The sequence below is a fragment of the Hibiscus syriacus genome, unplaced genomic scaffold (genome assembly GCF_006381635.1).
Source record: "Hibiscus syriacus cultivar Baekdansim isolate YM2019G1 unplaced genomic scaffold, ASM638163v2 tig00110943_pilon, whole genome shotgun sequence".
In the NCBI taxonomy this organism is placed as follows: domain Eukaryota; kingdom Viridiplantae; phylum Streptophyta; class Magnoliopsida; order Malvales; family Malvaceae; genus Hibiscus; species Hibiscus syriacus.
The window spans coordinates 583,835-595,573 of record NW_024062924.1 but is presented as its reverse complement, the minus strand read 5'-3'; positions in this window follow the sequence as shown (position 1 = coordinate 595,573).

The following is an 11,739-nucleotide window of genomic DNA, read 5'->3' as shown; positions in this document are numbered from 1 at the left end:
TTCAATGTGGAACTTATAAAACTTACAATTTTATGTCGAGTTTTGTGGAAATTGAATCGTCTCTGCTCACTTTTTACTTCAAAAAAAAATTGTGATACTGTTCGTTCAATGTATGTAGCAAGTTTTTCGATTCTTTTTGTTTTTATGGCATTCTATTTATATGGTAATAATGTTTATGTTTGTGCTTGATTGAGTTTTGATTGAGTTCCTGCATTCTATCTATAGTGCTTCTCAATTTCTCTAACAGTGGGTATTGATATTGGTGCTAGTGAGATTATTCCTCTATGATAAATTTTGTTGCTCGTTATATTTATAATTGCATATGAATTTCTCAATTATTCAATTATTTATTATTAATCACTAATTAGTTTATGTTTATAACATGTAGGAATTACCAAGTGTGAATGCTCTACAAGATAATGCTTCTCAAGATAGTAATAATATTCCAGCTGAGAAACAATCCACAGAATCCTCAAGTACAGCTCGTGGGAAAAGTGATCTTGCGTGGGATCATGTTTCATTTATAAAAGAGGGAAAAAAGTTGTGTATACACTTGCCTTTATTGTAGTAAGCCTTGTAAAGGAGGGGGCATAAATAGAATGAAACAACATCTTGCGGGGGTTCCAGCTAATATAAGTTCTTGCTAAAAAGTTCCTCATGATGTTCGTAACCAAATGCTTAAGTTATTGGATGAAATCAAAGAAAAAAGTAAGAGTGGCGATAGTAACCTAAATGAAGCATATGGTGATCAAAATATTGAAGAGGAAGCACAAGAAGTTCAACCTAGCTCAAATATGGATAAGAACAGTAAGATGCAAGCCACATTGAAAAGAAAAGCTAATGTTGAAACTAGTAATTATTTTGCTCCAAGGACTACTCCAGGATCGCAACCAAGTTTGAAAAGTGTATTATCAAGCACGCAAGCAATTCAGAAAGCTAAGATGACAATTGCTCATTGGTTTTACGATGCATGCATTCCATTTCATGCAACACTATCACCATACTTTCAACCTGCTTTAGATGCAATCAATGTTATTGGTCCCGTTTTAAAGGCTCGTCTTATCATGAATTAAGGGTTAACTTGTTGGGAGATTGCAAGAGAGAGTGTTGCTTACTTGTTGAAGGTTATCAAGTAAATTGGGCTAAGAGTGAATGTGCAATTATGGCAGATGGATGGATTGATCAACGGTAAATAACTTTGATCAACTTTCTAATTTATTGTCCTACAGGTATCATTTATGTTAAATTTTAATAGTCTTTAGTATAGTTATTACTTATTAGTTCACTATTTTTTTTAGTTTGCTGTTAATTGTCATATGAAGAATACTTAATATCTGTTTGATAAACTTTTTAATTTATTATACTATAGGTGTAGTATTTATGAAATCTGTTGATGCATCAGATGTCATAAAAGATGCTAAGACATTATGCGGCTTGTTTTCTGAAGTGGTTGAATGGGTTAGAGCTGAACATGTTGTCCATATAGTGACTGATAATGCAGCTAATTATGTAGTTGTTGGTAAATTGATACAAGAGAAATATGATACCATTTCTTTGGTCTCCTTGTGCCGCTTATCGTAACAAAGACAATTCGACCCGGTAAATATTACTTTATATTTTCTAGTTTATAATTTATATTTTTACGCTTAAATAGTTAAGTATAACTTGTGTTCTATACTTTTATTTTTTATCATTAAATTTATTTCTTGTAGATCAATGGTGGGCGTTGTTTGGGGGTAGTGCTCCAATTTTGCAAAAATTGGCAATCCGTCTTCTTAGCCAAACTTCTTCATCTTTTGGATGTGAGAGAAATTGGAGTGTCTTTGAACGCATCTATACAAAGAGAAGAAATAGACTAGAACATCAAAGACTAAATGATCTAGTTTATGTTACTTACAACTTGGGTTTAAAGAATATGTATAATGTCAAAATATTATTTCAATTCCTTATCCTTTTAAGCATAATCAATTAATCATCAATCAATTTCTTTCTTGATATTGTGATGTTTAATTTTAGGTTGCTCAAGAAGCCATTTTATGATCCTATTGATTATGAATCTATTAATCATGTTGATTTTTGGGTAACTGAAGAAGAAACACCTCCTGAGTTTGATATTGATGAGATTGATATTTTTCTTTATCATGAGAATCCAATTCCAGTTGGTGAATCATAAAAACAATAAAGGTTAATCTTTGCTTGTTTATTTTAGTTATATAATTATATTTATTATTTAATATGTTTTACACTTTTTCTTTTAATTGTTAAGTATTGTTTGAGAATTTAAATTTAACTTTGTATTTATTTATCATATTTCTAGGTGATGAAGATCTTGATGTGTTGGACTTTCAAGTTCAAAGTGATGCTATGGAGTTTCAAGTTCAAAGTGGTGATGACGGTGGTAGTTCAACTAATGAAGAAGCTTTTCCCAATATTTTGGAATTTGAGGGAATCGATTTCAATGAATATTATGATGATTGATACTTGTATCAATTATGTACTTTTTTATTTAGTTGTTGATGAATTTTATTAGGTTTTGACCTTAAATATTTGTTAGTTGATTTGAATCATTGTTTCACTTGATATGGTATTTAATTTGTTATGACTTGTGATATTTTTATACCTTTTAATATTGTGAACTTAAAAAGAGTGTTATATATATATATATTAATATTGCTTTGAATATTATGTAAACTTTAAAAAAAATTATTATTTTATATAAACAGGTTCAACCGCGATTTAACCCGGTTGAACTAGTAAATCAGTACCTTTATCGGTTTAAGGTTTGGTCCGGTTTTAAAAACATTGTATTTTTGCAAGGAGAAAGCACATTTTAAAAAAGAGGATTTGGAGAAACGCTAACGGAAGAATAAGGTAAAACCAGTGTCTACCAATTGAAAATCAAGAGCAAAGTAAATGAAATGGTCGGCTTATGTAGACACTGGTTTGCTTTGCCATGAATATCCCAATGGTGAGAAGGTCGGGTAGTAGACGAGAAGAGACATACTATGAAACCGACTTCATCGGATGGTTAACGGAAGTAAATAGTGGTCTTTTGCTTTGAAGGAACCGAATGAGTTTTTAGTAAATCTACGGAGATCAAGGTGAGTACACCTCGTACTCTAAAATAGTTCAAGGTTTTTCATAATTTTGTTGCATTGCATGATGTGTTAGAACATTCGTGTTGAAAACATTTTGATGTTTTGATATAACAAATTAAGTATAAATGAATTTTAAGATTTTACAATCTTTTTCGAAGTATATTCGATTTAATTATTCGAATATCAAAATATTACTCTAATTTTTTCAAAGAACAATTTTAATCCTTACTAAAGTGTAAAATTATGTTTTAAACTTAAAATATTTTAGAAACAACTTTTACAAAGTATTTCGAACCAAAATCGAGCCAAAAATCAATTTTATGAAGGGATGTACCGATGCACTCATTGATGCATCGATGCACACCCATTTCGAATGCATTTTGTGTACTGATGCACAAGTCATGCATCGATGTACTCTTGAATATTTTGAAACATCGAATGCATTTTATGTACTGATGCATAGACCATGCATCAATGCACCCCTGGCTCTTTTGAAACATCGAATGTAATTAGTGTACCGACCCACCCCTAGTGTACCGACCCACCCCTAGTGTACCGATGCATTAAGCCGTATAACGGTCGAAATATTTGAATTTTACACACAGTGTACCGATGCACCTTGACTATGCATCGTTGCACACACGCTCCCAATTGTTTTATTAATTGATAATTAGACAATAATTGCTCTATTGACTTCACCAATGATCCCCAACGTTCAGAAGTGATCCAAGGTGTATTTAAACAAGCTTAAGAGCCATTGATCAACAACAATTAAGAAGAGAAGCTAGAGAATAAAAGAGAAAGCATCAAACCTCAAGTTTGAGCATTTTCAAGCCTATTTCATTCAATATTCATTTTTACTTTCAAGAACACTTATTGTGCTCAATTGTATTATTCTTGAGTGTTCTGCTCAATTTTATTATTCTTGAGTGTTCTTTCTTTGTTCTAGAATTGTGCAAACATCTTACCTTGTGAGGTTTTTTTGTAAGTTTGCAAAATTTGTATTGTTCTCTTTGGGAGAGAGTATTCTTAAGAATTTGGGGTATAATTCTTGAGGGATTTGTAAGGTTACTCTTTTTCATCAAAAGAAAGACAAATTAGTGAATTTTTGGAAAATCCTTAGTGTGGATAGCTAAGGTAGTGGACGTAGACTTTGGTTGAGAAAGTCGAACCACTCTAAATCGTTCTGCAATTATTTCAATTTTCTGCAAAAGCTTCCACCAAAATTTTTATTGTCAATTCACCTCCTCTTGGCTATTTAGTCAATCAATTAACTCAACTTTGGTATCATAGCCTCACTCATTTGAAGGTTTAATCATCTCTTGAGTTGATTCAGGAAGAGTTATATCGATATTCAAGTCATCAATGGTCTACACGTCAAACTTCCACTTTGCTCTTGATTTAATGCCCGTCAACAATCCTCCTTTCTTTAATGGAGCTAATTATGCTTATTGGAAGAATAGAATGAGGTATTTCATTCAAGCAAATGACATGGGAGAATGGAATATCATAGAAGACGGATACATCATTCCTTCAACTCATTCAAGATTGTGGAGTGAAGGAGAGACAAGAATGTTCCAGCTCAACTCAAAGGCTATCCATATTATTTTTTGTGCTCTTGGACCAGATGAATACGGGAGATTTTCATCTTGTACAACCGCCAAGGAGATATGGGATAAACTACAAGTCACTCATGAAGGCACAGACGAGGTAAAAGAATCTAAAATTAGTCTTCTAACTCATAGCTATGAAAATTTCAAGATGAAACCGGATGAAGACATCAAAGCTATGACGGATAGATTTCCATGATTGTCAATGGTCTCAAATCATATGGAGAGATCATTCCAAATGAGAAACTTGTAAGGAAGTTAGTTTACTCTCTTCCTAAACCTTGGCAATCAAAGAAGACGGTGATCATCGAGGCTAAAAACTTAAAGTCTTTAACTCTTGACGAGTTATTTGGTTCTCTCTTCACGCATGAAATGATGCTTCAAGATGAAGTAGACCTCGAGAAGATTAACGAGACAAAGAAGGAGACGGAGAAAAAGAATAATGTAGGAGTTGCTCTTAAATCCACAAGAGATAAGAGTGATTCGGATGAAGATGACGAGGAAATGGCATTATTTGCCAAATGGTTCATAAAATTGATGAGGCCCAACCGAGGAAGAAAATTCAAACGAAATGAAGGCTTCAAAGCTGAATCGAAGGATAAAGACCCAATAATTTGTTATGAATGCAAAAAGTCGGGGCATGTCAAATATGATTACCCACAATTGAATAAAAAAGGGTTAATCAAAGAAGAAGCACAAGGCCCACGTTGTGAAGAGGAACAAGAAGTAGCAAACTTATGCTTGATGGTCATCGGGGAAAGCTCTCAGGTAACCTCTAGCTCATTTAATTTCAAAGATTATTCTTTGGATGAGCTATTAGAGAAATATACTGGGTTGGCCTCGGATTATGAGAATTTTTTTTTAAAATACAAAAATAATATTTCAAAACTGAAAAATGAAAATAATCTCATATCCAAGACCTACAACGATCTTGAAAGTAAGATGAAAGAATTGCAAATCAAATTAGATGAATTTGTAAAGAAAAATACTGAGTTGCATAACTTACTTTCAAGAGTCAACGATGATCATCAAAAGAAAATTGATTATCTTAAAGCTTCTTTTGATAAAGTTGGAACAAAACGTTTTGAAAATGGAGGAAGTTCAAAATCCAACTTTGTTAGAAAAAGTTTTAAAAAATACAATCATAGAGGTCCCCAAAGAACCTCAAATGGTAAAATCATTAGAAGTATATGGGTTCCTAAAGACCGCATTACTATTAAAGATAAGGATATCCTACACAAATGGATACCTAAGGGGACTAGGATTTTGGAGACTAATGAATATGGACCCAAAAGAATTTGGGTACCAAAAATAAAAAATTCATCTATGTTTGTAGGAAAAGGAGCATTGCTATAGGGCGCAAAATACAAGCTCAAACTCATGGTACCTTAATAGTGGATGCTCAAGACATATGACCAGAGACAAGAGTCGGTTCATCGACCTTAACGACAAAAATGGAGGAGAGGTGACTTTTGGTGATAATTCAAAATGTCACATTGAAGGTATAGGTACAATAGGTAATACCTCTTCCATAAAAAATAAAAATGTTTTATATGTGAATGAGTTAAAGAATAATCTATTGAGTATTAGTCAATTATACGATAAGGGATACAATGTCATATTTGAAACTAATGGTTGTAAAGTAATTTGCATTGCATCTAGTCAGATTATGCTTGTCGGTTATAGAATATAAAACATTTACATGGTGCATTTAGATTCTATAAATATGACTTATTTATGCCTAGTTTCTAAGGATGAACATGATAGTTGGTTATGGCATAGGAGACTAGGACATACTAGCATGAATGTTTTACAAAGACTAATTCAAAGAGATTTAGTAAGAGGATTGCCAAAGCTAAAATTTGATAATGATAAAATCTGTGATGCATGTGCTAAAGGAAAACATAGAAGAGCTTCCTTTAAGTCCATTAATGATGTATCAACTATTAGAGTATTACAATTGATCCATATAGATATTTTTGGGCCAATTAGGACTGTTAGCTTGGGTGGAAAACAATATTGCTTTGTATTGGTATATGACTATTCTAGATATACTTGAGTTCTATTCTTAAGTACTAAAGATGAAGCATTAGAAAAATTCATCACGTTTTCAAAAGTAATCCAAAATGAAAAAGGTTACTCCATAACTAGTATTAGGAGTGATCATGGTATTGAATTTGAAAATCTTGGATTAACTGATTTTTGTAATTCTATTGGTATTAGCCATAATTTTTTCAGCACCTAGAACCCCTCAACAAAATAGAGTTGTTGAGAGGAAAAATCAAACTTTAGAAGAAATGGTTAGAACCATGCTTTGTGAAAACAATTTGCCAAAATATTTTTGGGCAGAAGCCACAAATACCGCTTGTTATGTTATAAACCGAGTAATGATTAGGCCAATTTTAAAGGAAAACTCCATATGAAATTTTCAAAAATAAAAAGCCTAACATTAGTTATTTTCATCCTTTTGGATGTAAATGTTTTGTTTTAAACAATGGTAAAGAAAATCTTGGCAAATTTGATGCTAAAAGTGATGAAGGAATTTTTCTGGGTTATTCCTTATATTCTAAAGCTTATCGAGTATTTAATAAAAGAACTTTAGTTGTAGAAGAGTCTATACATGTTTTTTTCCAATGATAATCCCCTTCCGAGGAAGGATTCTTGTGTTAATAATGATGTAGGTATTGTAAAAAGCAAATGACGTTAGACATGATGTTGGAGAATCATAATCAAATGAAGAAACAAAAAATGAGGAAACTCACAATGTTCTCAAGAATCCAACCATTGAAGAAATGGAAGTTTCTTATCAAAGAGAATACAACTATGTTAAGGATGGTGAAATAATTGGTGATCCATCCAAAGGGGTAACAACTAGATATTCTCTTAGAAATATATGTAATTATGTTGCATTTATCTCATGCATAGAGCCTAAGAATACCAAAGAAGCATTAGATAATGAAAATTGGATTATGGCTATGCAATAAGAGTTAAATCAATTTGAGAGAAGCAAAGTATGGACATTAGTTGAAAGGCCTAGTAATAAATCTATTGTAGGTACTAGATGGGTATTTAGGAATAAGCTTGATGAAAGTGGTAATATAGTGAGAAACAAGGCTAGACTTTTTGCTCAAGGCTATACTCAAGAAGAGGGCATAGACTATGATGAAACATACGCTCTCGTAGCTAGGATGGAAGCAATTAGAATATTATTAGCATTTGTATGTTTCAATGAATTTAAATTATATCAAATGGATGTTAAAAGTGCATTTTTAAATGGTTTTATAAAAGAAGAAGTGTATGTGGAACAACCTCCAGGTTTTGAAGATTCAAAATTTCTAAATCATGTTTTTAAATTGACAAAAACACTTTATGGTTTAAAACAAGCTCCTAGAGCTTCGTATGAAAGATTGTCAAACTTCTTAATTAAAAAGGGTTTTTCAAAAGGGAAGTTGACACTACATTATTTTTAAAGAGAAAAGGTAAAGATTTATTAGTATTTCAAATTTATGTTGATGATATAATATTTGGTTCTACTAATAATTCTCTTTGCCAAGAATTTTCTAAGCTAATGCAGAGTGAATTCAAGATGAGCATGATGGGGGAGCTTTCATTTTTCTTGGGACTCCAAATCAAGCAAAGAAAAGATGTCATCTTCATCAATCAAGCAAAATACGTCAAGGATATGCTCAAGAAATTTTGATTGGAAAATGGGAAACCTCATGCCACTCCAATGAGCTCTTCTACAAAGCTCAACAAAGATGAAGGAGGTAAATGTATTGATGTTAAATTATATAGGTCAATGATTAGTTCGTTTCTTTGTCTAACCGTAAGTAGACCAGACATTATGGTTAGTGTTTGCTTATGTGCTAGATTTCAATCATACCCTAAGGAATCACATTTACTAGTTGTTAAGAGAATCTTTAGATACCTTAAAGATACTCCTAGTCTAGGATTTTAGTATCCTAGAGACTTTGGCTTTATCTTGCATGCCTTCTCTGATTCATATTATGGAGGATGCAGAATAGATAGGAAAAATACCTCCGATACTTTCCAATTCCTAGGAAATATGTTGATTTCATGGTTTTCAAAGAAACAAAATTGTGTTGCATTATCTACCACTGAAGCGGAATACATTTCAGATTGTAGTTGTTGTGCACAAATTTTATGGATGAAACAACAACTTTTAGATTATGGAATTGAAGTAGGTATCATACCTATCAAGTGTGACAATACTAGTGATATTTGTCTCACTAAAATTCCCATCCAACACTATAGAACTAAGCACATTGAAATTAGACATCATTTCATTAGAGATCATGTCGCTAAAGAAGATATAGTTCTAGACCATGTTGATACTTTGCATCAATTAGTGGATATTTTTACAAAACCTTTAGATAAAGAAAGATTTTGGACACTTAGGAGAGAAATAGGTTTAACTGACCTATATTCACTTAGTGTTTAAAATAATTTTTAGCACTTTTAATTAAAATTTAAAAATGCTTATAAAAATAACTCTTTTGATTGCATTTTTTGCTAATAGTTAGGGGGAGTTTATGATTCTTAGTGAAAATTAATTATATGTTCTAACAATGTTTAAGGATAGATTTGATTGGTTGAACATTGTTAATTTTCGTGACATGAGTTGCCAATACCACTAGAGCTAATTAATTTAGCATTTTGAGTATTTTAAAACGGATTTTAACATTTTCGTGCATAATGTATCGATACACTAGATAGTGTACCGATGCATCCCTTGAATGTGCATCGATATACCATGAAGATGCACTGATGCTTTACTTGAATGTGCATCGATGCAGTCTGTTGTGCATCGATACACCTGTCGGGTGTTTGGGTTTAAATGCCTAATTTCTTTATTATTTCAAAACCCAAACCTAAATACTCACAGCCGTGCTCCTCTCTCTCTCACCCTACTCTAAAAAATTACTCAAATTCAACGTTTTAAGACAAAATTCAACAAGCTTACATCTCATAAACCTGCTAGCAATCATTAAATCGTGCAAAACATCACTACATTCCACTCAATCCGAAATTTCAAGGTAAGTTTTCTAAAAACCTCTGTTTTATTGATTTTTGAACATATGACTAGTTTTGATTAGTTCTAGGTTAAACTAAGTATCGGGCATTGATTGTATAATGCTTAGAAACTAGATTTTATAACTAATTTCATCAAAAACACACAAGTTTTCAAATGTTTTGGAATTTTCAAAATTTTTTAAAAAATATGTTTTAATTTAAAAAGTGTTGTTTTTGATTGAATTATATTATATTATGATTTTCGTTTCAAAAATAGTTTTGCAAAACTTTGCCCATTAGGATTCAGTTTAGATAACCTTGAATATTGTAGACTCTTATTGAGTTTTGGGATTGATTGAATTGCATACATGTGTTTCAAATTTGCATGTTACCTTATCTATATCGATTTCTTGAACATGTCTAATCCTAAATGCCCTAGGTCGTCATCGAGTCGTTCGAGTCAAAATCGACCTCCCATTCTTCATCCACCACAAAATCCAAATCCAAACGAACCTGAATTGACCATTCTCAATTCTTGCTTTAACCAACATGGTCGTCGTAGAGAAGAACTATATCATAGGTTCGTTAATTCCTTCCAATCATACAAAATTCGGGAAGAACGTATTCCCATCATTTCAAGCAATGATGGATATGAACTTCCAATATCTTCCTATCCTTCGTTATTTGAAGTTTGATAAACTGTGTCAAATTCAGGCCATCGTTTACCACCAATTAGTCTGCATCATCTACTCAAATGCGGTCTGTGTCCAAAAATGAGCGTCAAACCGCAACCGTAGGAATTCGATCCTATCTCTTAGATGAATTCATTTTTATTGACTCCGACACAATATCTACCCATTTTTATACTAGATAACGAGGGTCTTGATAATAAAAAAAAACATTGTGGCTACATCCTATAAATCTAAGGATAGTGTAAGTACCCTAAGAACTCATCACGAGGGATTCCTTCACTTGACGATCTCTTGGTGGTTTAGATCATCCGGAGGTGGGAACTATTCCCTTAGAGTTATAGATTTATGGTGGATACATTGTATCCAACATAACAAGAAAATAAATTTGCCATAAATTGTTTTTGGTGAGCTAGAAGATACCGTAAACGTTGTCCTATCCAAAAATGTAGAAGCTTTAGTTTACGGTTGTCTCCTCAGTAATTTGTTTATCAAACTCGGGCTTAAGGTTTCAGTTGATATTCCCATCCCTCTTCAGAACCAAATCAATCTCACTTCCTTAAAGAAATCGGGATGGAAAAAGGAAGGTGATCAATGGGTCTGAACCACTGAGAAAACACCAGGACCTAGTTCTTCACGAGCTCCTCCGGCACCGGCAGCAGACGATGATCCAAAAACTTCAAGAACTATTTCAAGATATTGTCGATCATGTACCCGAAGATGAGCTAGTACAGCAAGAGGATCAAATGCCTCCTTACTTTCGATTGTTTGTGAAGTCATTTGATCTAAGGTTTGCATCCAGAGAGTCCCATTTAATCGCTATAGGGGTTCAATAATTGGAATTTCAACGGGAGATGCGCGAACGTTTGGATGAGCTCACACTTGAGATGCGAGCACATTATCCTCCTCCTCCTGATCCTTCCTTGGATGATTAGACCTTGCCTTGCTTTAGTTTTCTTGGATTGAACTTAGGACTCATTGTTAAAACATTTTGAATGCTTTTGGATTGTTTTATTTTGGATGGATAAATTTGTTATGGATGCTTGGATGTTTAAACTTGAATACTAACATTTATATATTTGGCTTAGTTGAATTTTTAATTTGAACTTATTGTTTATTAATTTTTGCATCATTTACATCATTTTGAATATGACCAATTTATCATTACACATTATGTATGAATATTGTTTTATGAAACTAATGGCTAACATTTCTCTTGATTGTGATCTTAGTAGCTTAAGCTATATTTAAAGTTTAATCTATTGGCTAATTTTACAAAATCTTGTTTAAAACCGTTTTATAGAGTCT